This window comes from Plecotus auritus (genome assembly GCF_963455305.1).
Source record: "Plecotus auritus genome assembly, chromosome: 5".
In the NCBI taxonomy this organism is placed as follows: domain Eukaryota; kingdom Metazoa; phylum Chordata; class Mammalia; order Chiroptera; family Vespertilionidae; genus Plecotus; species Plecotus auritus.
Genome location: NC_137776.1, coordinates 64,917,586 through 64,939,487, shown reverse-complemented (window position 1 = coordinate 64,939,487; position 21,902 = coordinate 64,917,586). Strand labels below are relative to the sequence as shown.

Below are 21,902 nucleotides of genomic sequence, written 5' to 3'. Positions count from 1 at the left end.
TTTGAGATCTTTCTCCCCAGCACATGTCATCCGTGTGGTTCAAGTGAACACTTAAGAAAATTGTCTAGAGGGTCAGACGTTCGTATGCCATGTAGGTCAGAAGACTGACATGAATCTCATGGGGCTAACATCAAGGTGTCCTTCCTGCTGGAGGCCCCAGGAGAGAATTTGTTTCCTTGCCATTTCAGGTTGCCCACAGTTCTTGTCTCATGGCCCTGTTCCTCCATATTCACAGTAAAGTAATGTCATTTGTCTGGTTCTCTGTCCACAGCCTTGAAAAGTTCTCCCCCTTTGAGGACTCATATACTTTGTTGGGGTCCATCCAGACAAGCCAGGATAATCTCCCCATCTGAGTCCTTAAGTTTAATCCTATCTGTGAAATCTATTTGCCACGTAAGGTAACATTTTCACGGGTTCTGGAGAGTAGGATGTAGACACCTTTGTCTGCCAGAAAAGGAGGGCTCTGTTCTTCCTGCTCTGTCTGTGGTTCTCTAACCCCGGTATGAGGCTTCCAGGTTAATTTTCTCCCACAGTTTTGTACCATTGCCGTAATTGCTAGACAGCTGTGTTTGACACGTTCTTCCTTGACTCAGAAATATTCCCTGCCCAGGCCCTCAGGTCAGTCCACAGGAGGGTCCTCAGTCATCCCTTCTCATCCTGATCTTGAACTAGAACGTCGTGTTCTGGTTGGATGTGTTTACTTGCCATTGCCCTCTGTCCCCTGTTCTGTTCTGCACATTTCTGACTGGACGCCTTTGCCTGGGTTGTTCCTGTCAAACCAGAACACCCTCTTCCCTGACTCTGCCCATCCTTCCTGTGAGATCTTGACTTCACATTTAGTTTATCATAATTGTCTACTATGCTTATTTTACTTTTAGGTGACGTAGTGGATATTTCTGTCTAGACTAGTCACCCTAAGGTGCTTGTTAAAAGGCAGAATCCTGGGATTCACCCTCAGATTAGTTGAGGGGTCTTGGATGGGGCCAGGAGTTTGGCTTTTTAACAGACTCTGTGGATGCTGCTGATACAGGCACCTCACAGGCAGCATGTGCTGGAAACTCCTTGGTGGGGAATGAGTGATCTGTCCTCCCATAATGAGAAACATTATGCTGTCCTTATACGTGAAGACTTATGTTTTTGGTAAGTGAATACCAGTTTTCTGTAGATGAGTTTTCATCTAGAGAGGAAGTGGCTTGTGGGAAGTGTGTAATAGGGTTAAGGGCACCACACCATGCACCACCTTTTTGTTTTGTTTTTGATGTTTGTTCTCCTTTATTTGTTATTCTTAAAAAATCTCATTTTTGACTGGACTCAGACTTAGAGGTAGAAGCTCTCAGAGAGGTCAGTCTGCATCTCTTGGCCATCTGTTCCTAGTGTTTTTCTTTGGCCTCCTTCATTTCCTTGGCCAAAAGTTTAGCATGTTCTGCGGCCTCTGCCTTATTGTTCTTAGTATGTTGTTTCTTCAGAGCAATATGCTGGTGTTTTGAGTTGCAGGACACGTGGAGTAACAAGACACTGAATCTTGGGAGCTTTAGTCCTAGGTTTCTTACCTTCTTTGTTTAGAGGCTTTCTCACAACATATGGGCAGACATCATCTTCTTTAGAGAGATTGAAAAGTTCTGCTAGCTCTTTGGGCCCCAGGCGACAAGGCACAGTGAGACCAGGAATATCTTCTCTCCACAATGACCAAGTAGAGAACACTGAGATTGGCATTCACAGTGCCACTCTGAACAGACTTGTGTTTTCTCTCCATTTCTCCTTGGTCTATAATAGGAGTACCCTTTACTCAGCAGCAAGGGGACTCGGCATGGGTCCAGACACTCTGCTTCATGGGGAAACCTTGTTTGTCGTTCCCACTACTGATTCGAACCACGTAACCCTTCCATTCTTCATTCAGAGCATCAGTGGCACCCTCTGTGGCCATACACGTTTCATAAAAGGTATGGAGTTTGTGTTCATCCTCCACTTTAATGAGTGTCTGGTAGCTAGTGGCAGGGAAAGAAATGTTCAGCTCAGACCCTCCTCTACCCAGAACCAGGCTTTTGGAGAGCTCCAACTGCAGCAACACCATGTTCTGGGGCTCGATTCACATCCCCCAAACTAACCCAACACCCGCCATCTCTTATGCAGCACCTTTTTGGAGTCAACTGTTGAGTTTTAAAAATTCAAAGATGGACAAAGAGCTGGTCTCTGCAGCCAGTGGAAGTGGCTGAGACAAATGGTACAGTTGAGGTTTGGAAATAGCCTGTTGGATGGCAAAATTACCATGCCTCTAGATTTACTTTTTTATTTAACTTTTCTGTGTTTCAGGGATCTAATATGAAATATCAAAAGCGGGAATTCTGTTGCGGAAAAGATTTGAAAAAGGGAAGATGGCTAATTCTTGGGAACATGCAGAGGGAACTCTATACTTTCAGGGCTCATTTTGATAACTCTTTATTCTTCATGACTAGAATGAAAAGAATACCCAAAAATCTGAATTCCCACCGAACCAAGCATTTTTGGAATGAGGCCTTTCATGAATATGCCATGATTTTGATTTCTGCTTTTGTTAAGATTGGAATGGAGTCTTTGTTTTATTTTACAGTATTTCCTAGACCCCCTCCCCCCCTGGAGAGTTTAAGTTCAAATGATTGGATTTGTTTTATGATTTTGGGGGATCTTCTAGCACAAAATGAAACTATTAATAGGCTAATTAAGCAAAATATTTTTTGCTTCATTCAGTTGTCTACTTTTCATTAGCTGTTCTGTCAACTTTATGGCAGGAAAGGAAGACAACAATTTTTAGAAAAGAGCTTTAACTAGCTATTTTAGAGTTCTATTATAATAGAGTTCTACCTGTTGTAAGTAATTAAAAGAATTTAACCTGAGTCGGAAGAGAAGGTATTAAAAATAACAAATGTTTTTGTGAACTGGAAGCTGTCAGAATGGTGACAGATACACTTGAACTGGAAATCACCAAAATTTCCTCCTGATTCTCTAGTCACCAAACAAAGCATAGGCATTAAAAAAAAATATATATATATATATATATATATTATTGTCTTTTCTTGAAAGATGAGCTATTATAAGATGAATTGTGCTAGGAACTTTATTAGTCTTTGAGTCAATTTAAGCTAGTTCTTTATGTGCCTGTTAAATAAATATATTTTATAAATTGAGTAAGTTGTGAACATTCACATTATTATTTTTTTTTTCCAGCGGGTCATTTGCATACCTGGTAATTGTTCCACATATGTTATTTTTTTTGGATGGAACTTTGCAATTTGTCCTACACTCACAGTTAAAATTCACTCCAGTGTAACCAAACTTAGGAATGATCAAGGTATTTTGGCCTAGTATTGAATTAAATTGAGTCAATATTTGTTTAATGTCTTTCCTGCTCACAATGGCACTCTTTGTAGAGGAGAAGAGAAGAGTAATATAATCCTTGTCTTCAAAGAATTTATAATTTAGAATAGAGCTGTGTAATAGAAATATTATGTGAACCACATAACTAACTTTAAATTTCCCAGTAGCCACATTAAAACATAAAAAAGATAGGTGATATTATTTTAATAACATATTTTATTTAATACAAGATAGCAAAAATATTATTTCAACATGTAATCACTATAAAAATCACCAGTGAGACATTTTACCTTTTTTTAAGAATACCGAGTCTTGAGAATCTGGTGTGTGATTTACTGGGAATTGAGCCAGTGACATCTCAGTGCATGGGACGACACTCATCCAATTGAGCCACACCAGCCAGGGCTCCCAGGAACCTTTAAAAACAGACCTGTACTCAGCCCTGGCTGGTTTGGCTCAGTGGATAGAGCAAAGGTCCTCAAACTTTTTAAACAGGGGGCCAGTTCACTGTCCCTCAGACCGTTGGAGGGCCGGACTATAGTTTTAAAAAAACACCTATGAACAAATACCTATGCGCACTGCGGGCCCGGGACGAGTCGGCTGCTAAGCAGGACAGGCAGCAGCACCCAGCGGGCCGGATAAATGTCCTCGGCAGGCTGCATGTGGCCCACAGGCCCTAGTTTGAGGACGCCTGGGATAGAGCGTCGGCCTGCAGACAGAAGGATCCCGGGTTCCATTCGGTCAAGGGCACATGCCTGGGTTGCGGGCTCAGTCCCCAGTAGGGGGTGTGCAGGAGGCAGCTGATCAATGGTTCTTCCTCATTATTGATGTTTCCTCTCCCTATCCCTTCCTCTCTGAAATCAATAAAATATATATATATATATATATATATATATATATATATATGTATCTCCTGTACTCAGCTGCCAGCCCCGGATATACTGACTTCATTGGTGTGGGTGACGTAGTCATTAGGAGTTTCCAAAGGTCCCTAGATGATTCTGATGTGTAGCAAATTTGGGAACAGATCTATTATAAATTCTCGTTATGCATAGCCTACATAAGTTTGCTAGAAACAAGTACAACTAAAGAAGGAACCAAATAGCACCTGGTTTCTAAGGCTATTGAATATATACTCTTATTTGATCACACGAAGCCCTGTGCATTAGGTGGAGCCGAAATGATTCCCATTTGGCTAATGAGAAGATAAGAGACTAAAGATTAGTTCACTTGCTGAAGGTCACATAGCTGAGGGTGATGGAGTCATATCTTGAACCTGAATCTTGTGTTTCTGCCACCACATGAGCAGAGCACTATGGAGTATACTAGTATAGCCGCCTCCAAATCCGTGCCTTGTTTTCCTTTCTCATAATAGAGCCCTTGTGCTTAGATTTGTAAAGAATGTTTCTTTTGATATTTAGGGGGAAAATCTCATTAACAATTGGATGTTTGTAGTGCAACAGATTCATGATCCTCTAAAGAGCACTGTGCTGGGTGTTGGAGATCTCTGCTCTTTTCCTGGTACTACATGAGCGTGGTGACCGTGAGCCAGCCCATTGGCTAGTTGGTGCATCAGATGTCTGGTTGTGAGAGCGGAAATTATCGAACCTGCCTGTTCCATAACTTAGAGGATTGCTGTGAAAAAAGAGTTGTTGCCCGGGATTAAAGGCCATTTATACTCTGCAAATTGTTCTTGAAATATGTATGAAAGTAAAACGCTTTTCCCCTCCACTCTCTTTAAATAATAAAATGAAGAGCACTATTTTTGTGTATGAGACATGAATTAGCTCAACCCTTATATAAGCCTTGGGAGATAGGGCCCATCTTACAGATGAAGAAATTGAGGTTTAATAACTTGGTCAAGGTCACACATTTTATGAGAGCTAGAACTGCGATTAGAACCAAGGTTTTGCTCCAATGCCCACAGTCACATAGAAAACTAAATTATACCCTGTGGCCTGAGTACAGTTCGTTTTCAGTGGTTGCTTATGGCATTCTACTAGTATATTAGTGGTACCAAAAGATGGCAAGATTCAATAGTGACTGTGAAGTTCCCCAACTTAGACTTCTAACAGAGAGTGGATAGTTTCTCAGTCTCGGTTAAAATGTAAATAAAAGCTTCTTTAGAAAATATTGCTATTCATATGGCTCAGTCTTTAAGAGCAGTGGGCTTGCTATGCAGAGACAGGTTTCAGACAGCAACCACCTCCCAGCTTTTTCTAATAGGGATCTTAGAGATCCCAGTATACTACTCATTGAGCATTTAATTTGAATCCAATTAGTTAATAACTAATTGAATGTTGGTTTCAATTTTACCTGGTTCCTCCTCCCCCTTGGAGAAAAGTATTTTAAACTTAGAATAGGTAATGATTAAAGTTCAAATACATATTCCCACCCCCTCTCTTTTGCTTTTCTGTGTGAGTGGCAACACATAGAATGTGGATCCTTTTGTTATTCTTTCCTTGTTAGGCTAGCTTTAAACATGTTGTTCTTCTAGCTTTATCATTTTTCTAAAAGCTCGGTGCAGACATGTCTTGTTTGACTCCCTCACTGGGTGTGATAGTTCTCGTTTTCTGTCCCTTCTTGGGAATACATCTTGATGAACTGAACTTTGTCCACTCCCGTGAAATTGTTTGGGGGGAAAGGGAGCAGAATCCACTTTCTTGATGGTTCCTCCTGGCACTTGTCTATTGATGAGCTTTTATAATTTCCATCTCGCTGTTCTGGCCCCGGGAGGATAACCTTGGATCTTAGTGTGGACTTCATTGAGTGTAAAATGAATTAGTATAAGTGAAGTGGAAACAGATCAGTCCATGAGGAGGAGGTTCAGACGCTAAATCCTCTAGTTCGATGAAGTTGAAAGCATTTCCCCTAGGGCCTCTCTGGGAATGCATGCCCTGTTTCTTAGAGAAGTAAAGCTACTGTGTGCATGCAATTGCTGTTTATGCCTTTGACATTTGTGCTCAGTTTGTGGGAGATGCAAAAAAAAAAAAAAAAAAAATGCTCTTATCACTGGCTTCGGAAAGATGATTGATTTGGGAAGATGACCTTACAGTATTTGCTAGACATGTATCTAGCTCCTCTCTGCTAGGCACACGATGTACAAAGATTTGAAAATAGCCACGGGTGCCTTGGCTGGTGTGGCTTAGTTGGTTGGGCATCATCATGTGCACTGAAGGGTTGCCGGTTTGATTCCCAGGCAGGGCACATGCCTGGGTTTTGGATTCCATCCCCAGCATAGGAGTCAGCCAATCACTGTTTATCTCTCCTTCCCCTTTTTCTCTCTCTCTTAAAAAAAAAAATCAATTAAAAAATCTTTTCAAAAATAAAAATGTGTGTTTTCAAATATTAAGAGGTGCTACCCTCTTTTGGTTTACAGCTTAGTAGAGAACTCATCCATGACTTTTAATAATACAGTTTGATCAGGATTGCCATAGAAGCATGAACAAGAAACAGGGCTCACAGCCCAGAGCAAGTGATAAACGGCCAGGGATGTCAGGTCGATTTCACAGAGGTGCTGTTGAGCTGAGTTCTGAAAAGGTTTCTTCTCAGACTAATGGAATTGGGCATTTTTGGAGGCAGGAACATCATGTGCAAAGGCACTGAGGTGTGAAATAGCTTGGTATTTTGGAGAATTACACCACAAGAGTAGAGGGAGACCTTAGTATTATTTCGTATGTGGCAGGCAGTACAAAGGAGCCCGAGAGGAGGAAGGCTGAACTAGCCAGATTTGGAAGTACTGCTGGGATGTTCCAGATCAGTGGGCTGCATGGACAAAGTGGTTAAAGTGGGTACAGGCATAGTATGGAAGGAATCCATAGAGGTCAGGGAGACACGGCTCTGCTGGTACCCTGAACAAGACTGTTGGATATGAGTCCAAGTACAGTGCTATTGCTATCTTTTGCCTGTCGTGGCTCCTTTTTCTTTAAGGACATGTTTCACTTAAACCCCAGGAATCATTCCAGATTGTGACAATGGATCTATCCTCTCCCTGCTCAAACAGTTTCATGAGCAGGGAACAGAATGCTCAACACTGTCGGCTGGAGGTACATGCTTTTCCTTAGGGAGGTCAAGTTTCTTCGGTGGGAGAATGATTCAACACACTTATCATAGTGCTCTGGCCCCAGGACACCGGTGACCTTGTACATAGAGCAAAGGAAAGGGGTTCCCTAGAAATTTCTTTTCTGCTCTGGGGACACGCAGGTATAATAGTGAGAATATCCTTAATGAAGGCATCCATTTATGGTGGAGATGAGCGTTTGTGATAGGCACCAGAATGATGGCTGGAAAGGTGGCTAAACAGAGAATTGTGGTTTGTTACTTTCAAGAAGCAACTTGGTGACATGGGACAAAAGCATTGGGCAAGGATTTGAGAACCTTGAGGTCTAATCCTGGTTCTAGCCTAACTCGTCCTACGACCTTGGTCTTTCTTTCTGAGCCTTGGTTTCCTAAGAGGCAAATGGGAACAGTGTTGGGAGAATCGACAAGCATTGCACAAGCCTGGGGAGCTATCTGGCATCAGGCAGTTTTCGAGCTCTGGCTGAATCCTGTCATTTGGCACCTCCACCTGGCTGCTCGGTGTCTCCTCATAAGCCGGGGCTGGACCAGCCTCTGAGTGACTCAGTGTGTAGTCCTGCAAACTGTCTTAGCTTTGCAGAAACCATTTTTTTTTTTTTTTTAGTAAAACTTTATTTCTTTAGTTTATTTTCTCTCTGTGGTTTTCTTAGACTGAAATGATTCTAAAGAAATACCTGGATTTTTTTTTCTTTTTCCTCTTAACCCTTTATTGCCTACTTATCCCCAGTGGCCACATCAGTATCTCTGATTAATGATGGATATAATTTGGGTCACATTGGATTTGAAAACCAGAACAAGTCTTGTCAATAATTGGATTTGAAGAAGTGTGGAGCTGAAGTCCCCTCATGAAATAAAAATGGTACAAGACCCTTCTGTTTACACTTGGTCTTCTTTATCCTCCTCCCTCCGAAGACCCCTGTTTTTCCTTAGTATTGAGAGGCAGGGGCGAGAGAAGGTGGTGGTGCAGACAGCCCTCTAAGTACGGCATTCTTTTTTGTTTTTTTAATTTAAATCCTCACCCAAGGATATGTTTTTATCGACTGAGAGAGAGAGAGAGAGAGAGAGAGAGAGAGAGAGAGAGAGAGAGAGGAGAGATATGAAAGAAAAACATCAATCGGTGGCCTCCTGTACAACCCCATTGGGGATTGAACCGGCAACCTTTCCGGTGTATAGGATGACGCTCCAGCCAACTCAGCCACTGGCCAGGGCTAACTGGTACTCTTGAACGAATTACCTCTAAAGCATTATACATTCTTGCAGACTTCCTTCTTTGTACTTTATAGAGTAGGTCTTTCTCAACTTGATCTAAAGAAACATAGCAACATCTGTGGTTCCCCCAAAGTACTGTAAGCGGGCGGCCGCAATAGTATTCACGTCTTTCTGTGGAGTTTGGTTGGTGCCGCTGAGCCTGTTGCTTCTCTTCCCGACTATCGGGCCGCACAGGTTGTGTTCCTGCAGTTTTGACACTGTGGAAGGTTATTCCCTCTTCCTCCTCCCCGCCTCCTCCAGAGGCAGGGCTGTGCCTACAGTGAGGGAAGCCATAGTGTTCCTGGACTTGCCCCTGTATTTATTTCTTCCCTGGACTGACACTGCCTTACCTTAACCCTTGAGTAAGCCAAGTGCCTGGGCAAAAATCCCAGTTCTCCTCCTGCCCCCCCCCCCCCCCTGGGAATTTGGCTCTTCCTCCCCCCACACCCCCAGACAAGAGGTGGAATCATGGATGGACCTTGCTTGTTACCAATCCCGCCCCCCCCCTTCCGCCCCCCTGCACACACACATTTTTTCCTGGAAGTGCCAACACGTTTTTCTGTGAGCTGAACCTGTTCATCAGTAATTCTTGATGGATCATCATTCCTTTGGCAAACTGAAATAAAGCAGAAAAATCTCAAAATAGATGTAACCAGAATCCTCAAACTTAATAAATACCATGTGTGCTCACACTCGGAGTTCAGTTTGTCCTGTTCAGTACGAGGCATTTCTCCCACTCTCCCGCCTCCTCCCTCCCTCCCTGTTTTCTGCAGAGGGAAGGGGGCCGAGCTTTTCCAGCAGCTCCTGCCTGTGTCCTGGTGCCTGTTTTCATCCTGAGCACCTGTCTTGATAGACAACAGTGTTTAAAGAACTGTCTGAACATACATTGTTTTGCTTGTGGAGGATGTTAACAGTACAGGGTTGATTCTGTTTGGCTTCTTCAGAGCGAGCTAGCTAGCTGTGGTGCTTTTCCAGCATGAGCATGGCTGTGCACACTGTGGGTTTTTGCCATGCCGCATTTTACTTCCAGGAGCAGGTGAGGTGAGAGGTTGTGTAAGCCAATAGCATTTTTTCCATTGCTTTCAGAGAGAGTGGAAGGGAGGGATGCAGGGAGGGAGGAGAAGAAGGGGGGGGGAGAGAGAGAGAGAGAGAGAGAGAGAGAGAGAGAGAGAGAGAGAGAGAGAGAGAAGAAATACCCATGTGAGAGAGACACATCGATAGGTTGCCTCCCATATGTGCCCTGGCTGGGGCCAGGGATTGAATCTGCAACCCAGGTAAGTGCCCTTGACTGGGAATCGAACCCTTGACCCTTTGGTTCTCAGGCCGACAATCTAACCACAGAGTAACACTGGCCAGGGTGCCAATAGCATTCTTTCATTGAGCTCTTAATGTGTGCCAGGCACTAGCTGTACAGGTTTCAGTTCATTTAATCCTCAAAATACCCTTATTGGGTAGGCACAAGAATCATCATCATCACCATCCCGCTTTCCCAGCGAGGAACCCAAGGCTCAGAGAGGTTAACCTACTTGCCCAAAGCCCCGTGGCCCAAAAGCTTTCACCCAGCTCTCGGTTGCTGCTCTTAAGTTGCTAAACCAAGTGATCCCCCAAAGAACTGATTTAGCCCCCGAGTGAGAAAGCATAGAATAGTCATGGCTTTAATTTAACAGTGATATCTCTATTTGAGGGATTCTGAAGAATTCTGATTTCATTACTTCCCTTGGGGCCTTTCATTAAGAACAACGTTTCCCTGATCCGTGATGAGACTCCTGCCTGCTTTCCTCACGAGTGCGTGTGGCCCTGGAGCTGTGCTGGCGGCACTGGAAACACTGGCCACGTGGGACCGTGGAGCATGGAGACGCTGAGAAGCACATGGTTGCCCTTTAGTGAATTTAAGTTAAAAAACAGATTGCTCCATCCAGTTTAATGAAAACCTTTCACGTGTACTTGAGCGACGTAGGTAGGTGAGCTTAGGGTATGTGAATTTGCTTTTCAGCTGTGTATTTTATGAAACCTAGACATAAATCAAATGTATCTGATGAAACTTTGGCATCTAACTTGGATAGGATTTGGAACATTAATTTTATCTTTTAAAATATTGTCTCATTAATAACTCTTATACTGGTCACATATTGATGTGATATACTTTAAGCAACATATCTAAAATATTATTATTGAAATCAGTTTCACTTCCTTTTACTTTTTAATGTGACCACTAGAAAACTTGATTCCATATGTGGCTCACATTATAATTCTATTTGACAGGGCTCTTGTGGAGCGCAGACGTGAATGTTTCCCTGTAGAATAATATTTGGCTAAAGCAAGTGCTCAAAAGCTAATTACTGAATGGGTGATTTGTCTGTGGGAGTGGCTGGGAGAACTGATTTAGTGGGGAGAGCTAATGGAATCTGATTATTGTTGTTGAAATTGGTATCTGATTTTAGGATATAAATGAAACAATTTTATATAATATCTTAAAAAATAAAAGCCTAATATGCTAAATGTCCGACGTTCGACCATTCGTCCAGTTGCTATGATGTGCCCTGACCACCAGGGGGCAGACCCTCCAAACGGTAGGTTAGCTTGCTGTTGGGGTTCGGCCGATCAGGACTGGGCAAGATAGGCCAGACATGCCCTGGAGCCCTCCCGTGGCCCCTCCCCAGCCCCAGTTGTGCACTGGTGGGGTCCCTCAGCCTGGCCTGTGCCCTCTCGCAATCCGGGACCCCTCGGGGGATGTCGGAGAGCCGGTTTTGGCCAAATCCCTGTAGACCAGGCTGAGAGACCCCACCAGTGCACAAATCCATGCACCGGGCCTCTAGTTTGATGTATAATCCGCTAGACTTAGCATACATAGTACTGTGTGGCCTTTTGAATAAATTACCATTTGGGATATCATGGGATAAGGTGAAGGTGGAGACTATTAACATGAGTCAGTTTCAGTTGACCCTTGAACACTGGGGGTTAGAGGTGACTCCTCCAAAACCTAACTACTGTCCTATCCCTCAGAATCCTTGGGGGATTGGTTCCAGGACCCCCCACAGATACCAAAATCCATGGATGCTCCAGGCCCTTATATAAAAAATTATAGAACAATGCATATGCAGATTCCCAGCTCTGGATCAAATATACTGTTTTCACCCTAGCTGGTTTGGCTAAGTGGATAGAGTGTCAGCCTGCAGACTGAAGGGTCCAGGGTTTGATTCCAGTCAAGGGCACATGTCTGGGTTATGGGCTCGATCCCCAGTAGGGGCTGTGAAGGAGGCAGCCGATTAATGATTCTCTCTTATCATTGATGTTTCTCTCTCTCCCTCTCCCTTCCTCTCTGAAATCAATAAAAAAATACTTTAAAAAGAAATTTTAAAAATACCATTTTCTATTCTCAGTTGGTTGAATTCTTGGATTGGAATCCCTGGGATACGGAGGGCCAACTGTACATTTATTGGGAAAAAAATAGGTGTGTAGGTGGACCCACACAGTTAAAACCCGTGTTGGTCAAGGGTCAGCTGTACTTACTCTCTTGGTCAAGAGGTATTTCCTGTTTCTGCTGTGAGCTGCGTTACACTGTAGCATTTGATTCGTTTTTCCTTCCCTTTGGCAGCATTTGACAGTTAAGTGTATGAGGCCCTTGTGACCCGCCTCCTGCCAGCCCGTCTCCCCTGCTGTCACCAGTGCTCTCATGATCCGAGAACCCCTGCTCATCTGTGCTGCTTCAGGCTTCTTTGCTTGGAGGCTGTCAGTGTCTGTTGAATCAAAAGTAAGGGCCCGTGTTTCCTTGGCCCCGAGTAGTGACACCACCCCTCCTCCGTGTCCATCTGCCTCTGACTGCTCTCCTCCAGCCTGCTTGGTTAGTATTTTTCTATGTGCCCCCTAAGGGTTTGTATGCTCTGGGGCTGCATTCTTCCTCATTTCATTTCTTTCATTCTGTGTACTTCTTGAGCTTTCCCATGTACTCCCGTGACTTCAACTCCTTGCCTGGGTTCCCAGTGGTGAGTCATATGGGTGCAAGTACTGAATGAACCCCATCCATGTGTCCTTGCACTCCTCTTGGGCGGGGGGGGGGGGGGGTGGGGGGCAACAGTTTGAATTCTGTGCTTAATTGATCATGCAATTAAGAGTCAGAAAGTACATGTTTGAATCTTTTTTCTGCTACTCTTTTTTTCTGATCATACTCTTCTCATTTTTTAAACACCTCAGTCCTTCAGTTTCCTCCTCTGTAAAATGGGAGCAGTATTTGCCTACAAAGGATATCCTAAGAAAGCATTGTACCATCTTAGAGAAACACAGTCAGCCTATGATGTATTATAGGTGGCTTTGTGCTGAATTTCAGATTAGTTACCTGCCATTGGATTTGAAATAGTACATTAAACTGAGACACTTGACTTACGGATGAGGGGTAATTTATTACTATTAAAGCATTTTGAAAACAAATTTCTAGTTTAAGTGTCTATTTTTTCTTTCCTACCCTTATCTTCTGCTTTGTGTCTGCATTATTGTTTTAAAAGTTGCACACAGATTTGAATAATTCTTAGCTTTAAAGGAATCCTTTTCCATTTCCCTCTTGTAGAGGATGAAGGTTAGTGGTAGGTGATATTTGAGGTAGAATAATGCAGGGTTTAGGACATATGCTTAGAAAGTGAGAAGCCCTGGCTTGAAGTTCTATTTCTGCCTATTCAATCATAGTGTGTATTGAGCATGTTACTTAATCTCAGATGATATACACTGAGTGGCCAGATTATTATGATCTCTGAAGGTATAATAATCTGGCCACTCAGTGTGTGTGTGTATATATATATATATATACACACACACACACACACACATATATATATGTGTGTGTGTGTGTGTGTGTATACATATATATGTGTGTGTGTGTGTGTGTATATACACACACACACACACACACACACACACATATATATATATATATATATATATATATATATATATATATATATAAAATTAGAGGCCTAGTGCATGAATTTGTGCATGGATGGGGTCCGGCCAGCCTGGCCAGGGGGAGGGGACATGGGTGGTTGGCTGGCCTGCCTGCTGGTCGAACTCCTAGTCGAGGGGACAATTTGCATATTAGCCTTTTATTGTATAGGATATACACTGAGTGGCCAGATTATTATGTGTTCAGAGATCATAAAATCTGGTCACTCAGTGTATATCTCCTTTAGAACAGGGCCTGTTGGATAATAATTGCTCAATAAATGTTAGCCATTATTATTGGCTATCTTCTTAGAACATCACTTGAAGATTTAGAGGAAGGTATTTAATATTGTTCTTTTTAAAAAATATATTTTATTGATTTTTTTACAGAGAGAAAGGGAGAGGGATAGAGAGTTAGAAACATTGATGAGAGAGAAACATCAATCAGCTGCCTCCTGCACACTCCTCACTGGGGATGTGCCTGCAACCAAGATATATGTCCTTGACTGGAATCAAACCTGGGACCCTTCAGTCTGCAGGCCAACACTATCCACTGAGCCAAACCAGTTAGAGCTGATATTGTTCTTAGGTCTTAACCAAGTAGAGAAAAAGCTGATAAAGATGAAAATATCATCTATAAAGGAGATAGAAAATTTGTTTCTTCCAGATTAGCAACTGACTGTAGATAATAGTCTATAGGGAAAAATATGCCTCATCAACCTATTTCCCCCATAATTAATACACAATCCTGTCAATAAAGGTTTATAAAATTGTCTTCTCACAGTTCCACTTCTGGATCCCCTTTGCTGGTTTAATTCTAAATTGTATGCGGGGTTTGAATTATATTATGGAATCCAAGTGAGTATAATGGTCATATACAGTTCCAGGAAGGAATGAATCATAGGTTCTGGTTCTTACATGAATGGGAGACCCAAGACTTCAGTCAGCTAATTTGACATCTAGTCAGAGAAACTGTAAGGCAGTAAATACAATTCTCATTTGAAACTGGGAGCAGAGCAGGGACTTTAAAACTGTATGCTCTTTAATAAAGGCTGTTAATTTAATGGTGTGTGTGTGTTGTTGTTTTTTTAATGAAGGATTGGCTTCTGACTTTTAACTGGCTTTACTCTTGGTTTCTCGTGGTGTGACCGAAGCCTGTTCTGTGGAAGTGTTAGAGAACGTTTGGCTTCACATTAGAGACCTCCCTTTCATGTCTAAAGAGGCAAGGAATGTAATTTTAAGTTGTTTGGAAGATTTAACTTTTAAAGCTGTGCCATAAAGAAAAAAAAGAGCAGACAAGTCCTGGAGGCTGTCATTTTCTTAGTTTTCTCCGAGCTGGCCTTGCAGTTTTGCCCTTTGTACCATTTGAACAGCCACAGGATATTAGTTTAACTCCCTGGGAAGTTTGGGACCATGTTTTGTCTTTTAGAAAATGCAGTTACAAATGACTTTTTTTTTTTTTTCATAACCAAGTTCAGCCCCCCATTTTGATCCTCTGAGGAGTGAGAGGCTGTTTACATTGAGCAAGTAAGATATATTTATTCTTCTTGACAAAGAAAGCCAAATTATTTACCAGAAAGCTCTTTAGTTTCCTGTACCTAGCACTTGACTGCAGGGTGCCTTAAAAAAGCGAGGGACCAAAAATAAGCAAAAGAGTGAGCTCTGAGTACAGTCCACAAGGCGGGTGGGGGTCGGCATCTGGGGATGGTTCTGTAGCAGCCCCGCCAGGGCTGGAGCCAGCATTTGTCTCCTTGTGGTTAGATTTAGCAACTTTTAACCCTGCCTCTTGCACTCCCTGAAACTTATAAATGGGAATTTTTTCCTAAGCAGGATCACTTGGAGACCTTTTGTTAGTTGGTTTGGGGTTCTGAATGGTGATGCTATTTGGGAGATAGAGCTCTTTGCTTACAGCATTGCCAGAACTTTTCTTCAAAACAGGAAGCCCACCTTAGTGTGTGTTTTAATCCAGTGGTTCTCAAAACTGTCTGTATAATAAAAGTGTCCTGGGGAACTTTTGAAAAATTCCAAATACCAGGTTGTCCCTTGTGCTGAGTGATTGAGTTATAATCTCAGGGGTGGGACCCAGGGTGCTCCTGGGCACCCACCAGCACTATGAAGTGGTGATCAGATCTGCTCTAATCTAAAGAGTGGGTTACTGCATAGTATTCCATGGTGTAGATGTACCACAGCTTTTTTATCCACTCGTCTGCTGATGGGCACTTGGGCAGTTTCCAGATCTTAGCTATTGTAAATTGAGCTGCTATGAACATAGGGGTGCATATATCCTTTCTAATTGGTGTTTCGGGTTTCTTAGGATATAGTCCTAGAAGTGGGATCACTGGGTCAAATGCCAGTTCCATATTTAATTTTTTGAGGAAACTCCATACCGTTTTCCATAATGGCTGCACCAGTCTGCATTCCCACCAGCGTACTAGAGCTCCCTTTTCTCCACATCCTCCCCAGCCCTTGTCATTTGTTGATTTGTTGGTGGTAGCCATTCTGACAGGTGAGGGATCTCTTACCCTTTGAGCCAGCATGGAGGGACCTGGAGACTATTATGCTAAGCAAAATAAGCCAGTCAGAGAAAGACAAGTATCACATAATTGCACTCTATGTGGAATATAATGAACAAAATAAACTGATGAACAAAATAGATCCAGAGACATAGAAGCATGGAAGAGACTGCAGAATCTCAGAGGGAAGGTGGGGGAGGGTGGGTAGGAAGAGATCAACCAAAGACCTTGTATCTTTATATGCATAACCCATGGACACAGGCAATAGGGTGGTGAAGGCCTGGGGCAGGGGACAGAGGTGGGCTAGAAGAAGTCAATGGGGGAGAAGGGGAACATATGTAATACTTTCAACAATGAAGATTTTTAAAAAAAAGAGTGGATTGTATACCAGCCACAAGAAGAAAAGATAAGAAGCTTCCTTTCAAATGCAGAGGGACAATATAATAGGGACCTTTTTCTGCCATTATGGTCAGAGTGATTTCATTGCTCTGATTAATCTAGCTTTTCAACATTACAGCTGAGGCTTTATGAACCAGGCATGTCGTAATCTTCCTTTATTGAAATAGAAGCCTCCCACTGGTGTCTGAGTGTCTTCAGTAACTTCTACTTACTGGTGATCAAAGGTCAACATTCTAGACATCCAGTTGGTGTGATGAAACTACTTTGATCACTTGTATCTCAGTTCATGCTTTTTTGGGCAGGTCCACCACCCTGCATTTGTATTTCTGATGAACAAGCTTCAGAAAGTTTTTTTTTTTTTTTTTTTTCTTTTAAAATAACTCAGTGAGTTGGCAGAGCCTGGCCAGACCTGAGCTCACCTGGCAGTCAACATGATCTCAGCTAAAGGAAACTCAAAGTCTTGATTTATTTCACTTACTGTGAGCATTTGTTTCTTGCTACAGAAATTCTAGTTTGACGATGGGATGCTGCCCCAGAATCAAAGGAAAAAAAAAAAAAAAAGAATGTTAGAGAAAGCATGGAACTATGTTTTGTTACCTTTCTAAATTCTGTAAGAATTGTGAATTCTGAACTACATCTGGCTCCAAGTGATTTCAGATAAGGAGTAGATTTGTGTTGTGTCCTCATTATGCCAATGCTAAAGTCCCCTTTGCAACCACACAGTTTTCCTGTGCTTTCCCTGCTCCTGATTAGCTGTGTAACGATGGGCAAGTCACTTGACCTCTTTGAGCCTCAGTTTCCCATCTGTAAAGTGGTGCCAATGATAGTACCTGCTTTAAGGGCTAGTGTGAGGATGAAGAGGAAGAGTGTACATAGAGTGTTTTAAAAATAGAAGGTTAAGGAAGTTGCAAAAACAGAAGTTCTTCCTTTGGGAATGAAAATGGCACATGGTAAAGCCTCAAATATAGGTTCCTTCTGGGTGGGGTCCAGTATGTATTACAGAGACACCCAGTGAAGTGGGTTTTTGTTTTGTTTTCCCAGCTGAAGGTTAAAATGGGGTCTTGGAATCTATTTAATTTATTTAATCTTGGGACCACTTTATATAGAAAAGGAATATAGTACTAGAACAAAAAGTTTTTGCATTGCATAGAGGCAATTTTTGTGTGTGAATTATCTTTTAAAAATATCTGTACATTTGTATCTGAGTGCAGAGCCAAGATCTTTGCATTGTGGGCAAACAAAAAGAGGACTGAGGAGGGAGTCTCCCAACTGTTGTAGTGGTCTGCTTGTTTTTAATGTACTGAGATGGCCTAATACACATATGACACACATGTGGTGATTCAGAGAATTGAGAAAGCTATGGGGTTGATATGAGTCAAAGTTCCTTTTGCTTATAATATCCAACAAGTCAATGCCAAAGATTTCATTTCGTGTCCAGCTATCTGAACAGTTGCTTATGCTCTTCATTTCGTATTGCATATGCAGACCCAGTATTGAAAGGTCTCCATAGAAAACATGGACAATATGCTTCTGTTAGGAAACTCCGACTGTAAGAAAGGCACATACTGAATTTCTTGGACCATGGAATATTTGTGTATTTTATCACATTTGGGATTTTCTGCCCCTCAGGAGTTTGTCTAATCTTAGGCCAGATTTATTTAAAATCAAACCAAGGAAGTTTTCTTTGCTCCTGTCCCATCTTGTTTTCCCAGCCCGAATGGTGCCCAGTGATCTGGTCCCTGTGCCATCAGAAAGGCCATTTAGCTCTGTGACTCATAATTGTTGTTGTTTACTGAAGAGAAGTTCTGGCTCAATGTAAAGCATTTTAGCTAACTGGAAAATGAGCTTAGGCAACTGTATGTCATTAAGATGTGATCAGCACTTATTTCATACATGTTTAGACTGACCTTTGTTGACAGTAATTAATGACCATTGGTTGGGTCTGAATGGGCCTGTGGAACCACGGAGCTTTTACTTCACTGTTCTTGGTCTGATGGCTGAGAAGCAGAGGAAAAGAGAGTACAGAGCCATTCAAGGGGGTGTCTTTGTTGTCTTATTTACATCACTAAGTTGATCGCAGAGACTTTTGTCTTTTTTTGAGGCTGTATAACATAGTGGGTGGAATAAAAACTTGGAGCCTCACCCCTATAACTTATTCTCTTAAGTTCTGAGTGACTATGGGCAAGTCATTTAACCTTATGAAATCTTTTTGGTTATTAATACAATGAGAAAAACTGCCTGGGCACAACTCACATTGAAGAATTATGAAAAAATGAGTGAACTATGTAAAAGCGTTTTTTAAAACTGGTCACTGTTATTCAAATGTAAATTGCATGTCCTGGCCCAGTAGCTCAGTTAGTTAGGGTGTTGTCTCACATACACCAAGGTTGCAGGTTTAATCTCCGTCAGGACACATAGAAGAATCAACCAATGAATGCATAAATAAGTGGAACAACAAATCGATGTTTCCCTCTCTCTATAGCTTCCTCTCTGTCTCTCAAAATCAATTAAAAATGTTTAAAAACAAATGTAAATTGCATGGTGATAGAATACTGGAAAGTTGTTGTGGATAGGATCTGTTCCTGATTCATCTGTGTGTCTAGAAACTACAGCTAACATGCCTGTAGCAGGATTGTTTTTTTTTGTGTGTGTTTTTAGGGGGTGAGGTGATGGTAGGGGTAGAGGTGGTAGGTGTGTTTTTATAAACACAATGACAGTTCATTTCAAAATGTCTGCCTCCCATGGTATCCCAAGGAGCCTGTGGATGCTGTCAGCAGTGTGTTCTCCTGTCAGTGTTTGGTGGCAGCTGGTCGGAATGCCCCAAGAGTGCACCATCCTAGGAATGGCTCTACTTAAAGCAACTTACATTTACTATTTGATGATATAGTTTTATTAGCAATTTGTGTTTTCTATTTATTGTCCTAGAAAGGAAAAAGTATTGCCAACATTTGGTAGCTGAGTTTAATTGGCTTGCACAGGTCATGCAAGTGGAACAACAAATCTTTCTCTCCCTCTCTCCCTCCCTCCCTCTCTTTCTCTCTTCCTCCATCTGTCTCTCCTTCTCTCCCTACCTCTCCTTCTTCCTTTATCCCCTTCCTCTCTCTTTCAAATAAATAAATAAATAGATAGATAGATAGGTAGGTAGGTAGGTAGGTAGATAGATAGATAGATAGATAGATAGATAGAAAATTCTTAGTTTCCTTAGTTAACAGGAATTATAGTTCATTAAGCCATGGCAGATAGCTAGCTCCTTAAGTCCATAAAAATTTATTAGAGAAGAACCTACTCATCATTAGCGTTCACTTTTGGGACTGAAATTTTCCTTAGTAAGTTCTGTGATGGGTGAGAGCTAAAGGAATACCCATACAAACTGGGAAAGTCTCTTAACTTCTTGGGTTCTCAGTTTCCTCATCTGTAAAATGAGGGGCATTGGGATTAGAAGACCTTTGGCAAATTTTGAAAACAAATATCCAGGTTCTGGTGCTGTACTACCCCGTCCTGACCCTGTTTTTTTCTTCCTTTGGTTCATTTCAGCTCTGCTTGCTGTAGATCATAGACCATGACAAATTGGAGTCTCAGGACAAACAGTAAATGAGTCTGGAGTCTTTAGCAGCTTGTCTGTTGATGCTTTATTGTTAAGGTTTTTGGTCTATTTGGTCGTCATGGCCAATCCAAATAGGTGAGGTAGGTTCTTACATAATTTTATACTGACAAATGAAAGAACAAGAAGGAAGCAGAATGTGGACATGGAGTATAGGTTGGGCAATAACAATATAAAAATGGCTTTGGATTCTTTATAATTATGGTCTGACATGGTTCCAGTAAAGGTATCTTTGGTTAAATTAAGTAATGCATGGTATATATATACACACAAACTATGTACATATAAACAGCAGGTTCTAAATGTGATGGTCTGTGTTGCTTTATACCACAGGGAATTTTTATTGAGTCAGCATAGTCTGCTAACCTCAGGAGACTCAAGCACTTGTTTAAATGGGTCTAAACACCACTGATAATTCACAATTGGTGGTTAATTTTTTTTTTAAATAGCAGAAACTATGTTTCCCAAATTGAAACTTAACACAGAATCACAGTTTACAAAAACAGTTAAAAGCAAAACCATTCTGTTTTCCTGGGTTCTTTTGGGGCCTCCAGATGACTGTGGGGAGTTAAGTTAACATTGTTTGAAAGCCCTGATTGAAATCTCTTTCAGTTATCATAGGAGGTAAAATATACCAAATAAAATTATAAAAGACCACTCAAGTATTTTAATGGTGAAGTGCTTTTGTTTCTAGTATAGTAGGAACTAGTTCTCTGCATTGGAAATCATTTGTGTTTAACATTAAATGGTGTGAACAAATATCCATTATATAAAGACTAATGTAGCATGAGAGCCGAGTTTCAGAAGGTTGACTCCCTTATATTTACTGAACTAAGTATCATGAAGACAAGGATGAGTTTGACTGAAAAGTGTACAAAGATCAAATTAAGCAGAAAGGAGAGATTAAAATTTGTGGCCTGGTGAATTTCAAAGCAATATATTAAATAAAAACTACTGCATAAACCTGAATATAAGGCAACCCTCAAATTAGGCAATGTCCTATTTTCTCAAGAAGAAGAGAAAAAGAGTTTGAATATATAAACTTCTTGAAATATAAATAAAATAATGGAAAGTATATTACTACTAGAGGCCCGGTGTATGAAATTCATGCACCCAAGCGTCGGGGGGAGGGAGTGCCCTTAGCCTGGCCTGCATCCTCTCGCAATCCAGGACCCCTTGGGGGATGTCAGGCCTAAACCAGCAGTCGGACATCCCTCTTGCAATCCGGGACGCTGCATGCACCAGTGACCATACTTTTCATACAGTTGAGAGGCATCTTGCTGTTGTATGGGCAGCTGCATTTTTTTGCCCTGATTATAAAAAGTAGTACATAACATGATCCCTCTAAGGCAGTAGTACCATTTTCTCCATCTTATGGGTGGAAAAACTGAAGCAGAGAGAAGTTAAGTAATTGGCTTTGTCACACAGTTATAGGTGTCAGAATTAGGGCTGACCACAAAATGTGCAAGCCAGAGTCCATGCATGTCATTGCTGCATCATCCTGTTGTTTCAGTGTTAGGGTAGCCTTGCCAGATTTTAATTTTTAAATCTAAGAGACTGTTCCCAATATATAGGGTAGGGTCCTTAGGCTTGGCTGGTGATCAGGGCTGATCTGTGGGGTGACCAGTGGGCGGGGCAATCGGTGGGCTGGGCAATCGGTGGGCCGGGCAATCGGTGGGCCGGGCAATCGGTGCTCCCCCTGACCCCCCGCTGGCACCCACCTTGTTTGGTGGCCTGGTGCAGCCCACTGGCTGGCCCCGCCCCCCAATTACTGCTGCTGGTCA

General features: G+C 42.0%; 1 protein-coding gene and 1 pseudogene across 8 annotated transcripts in view; one reads left to right on the top strand and one right to left on the bottom strand.

Annotated features, from left to right (window-relative positions):
- FMNL2 (formin like 2) overlaps positions 1 to 21,902 on the top strand; it is a 323,525-nt gene that overhangs the window by 123,770 nt on the left and 177,853 nt on the right. The gene's annotated exons all lie outside the window — the stretch shown is intronic.
- LOC308249528 (small ribosomal subunit protein eS6-like) lies at positions 1,296 to 2,071 on the bottom strand (annotated as a pseudogene). The gene has a single exon. The product of its transcript is annotated as a small ribosomal subunit protein eS6-like (transcript).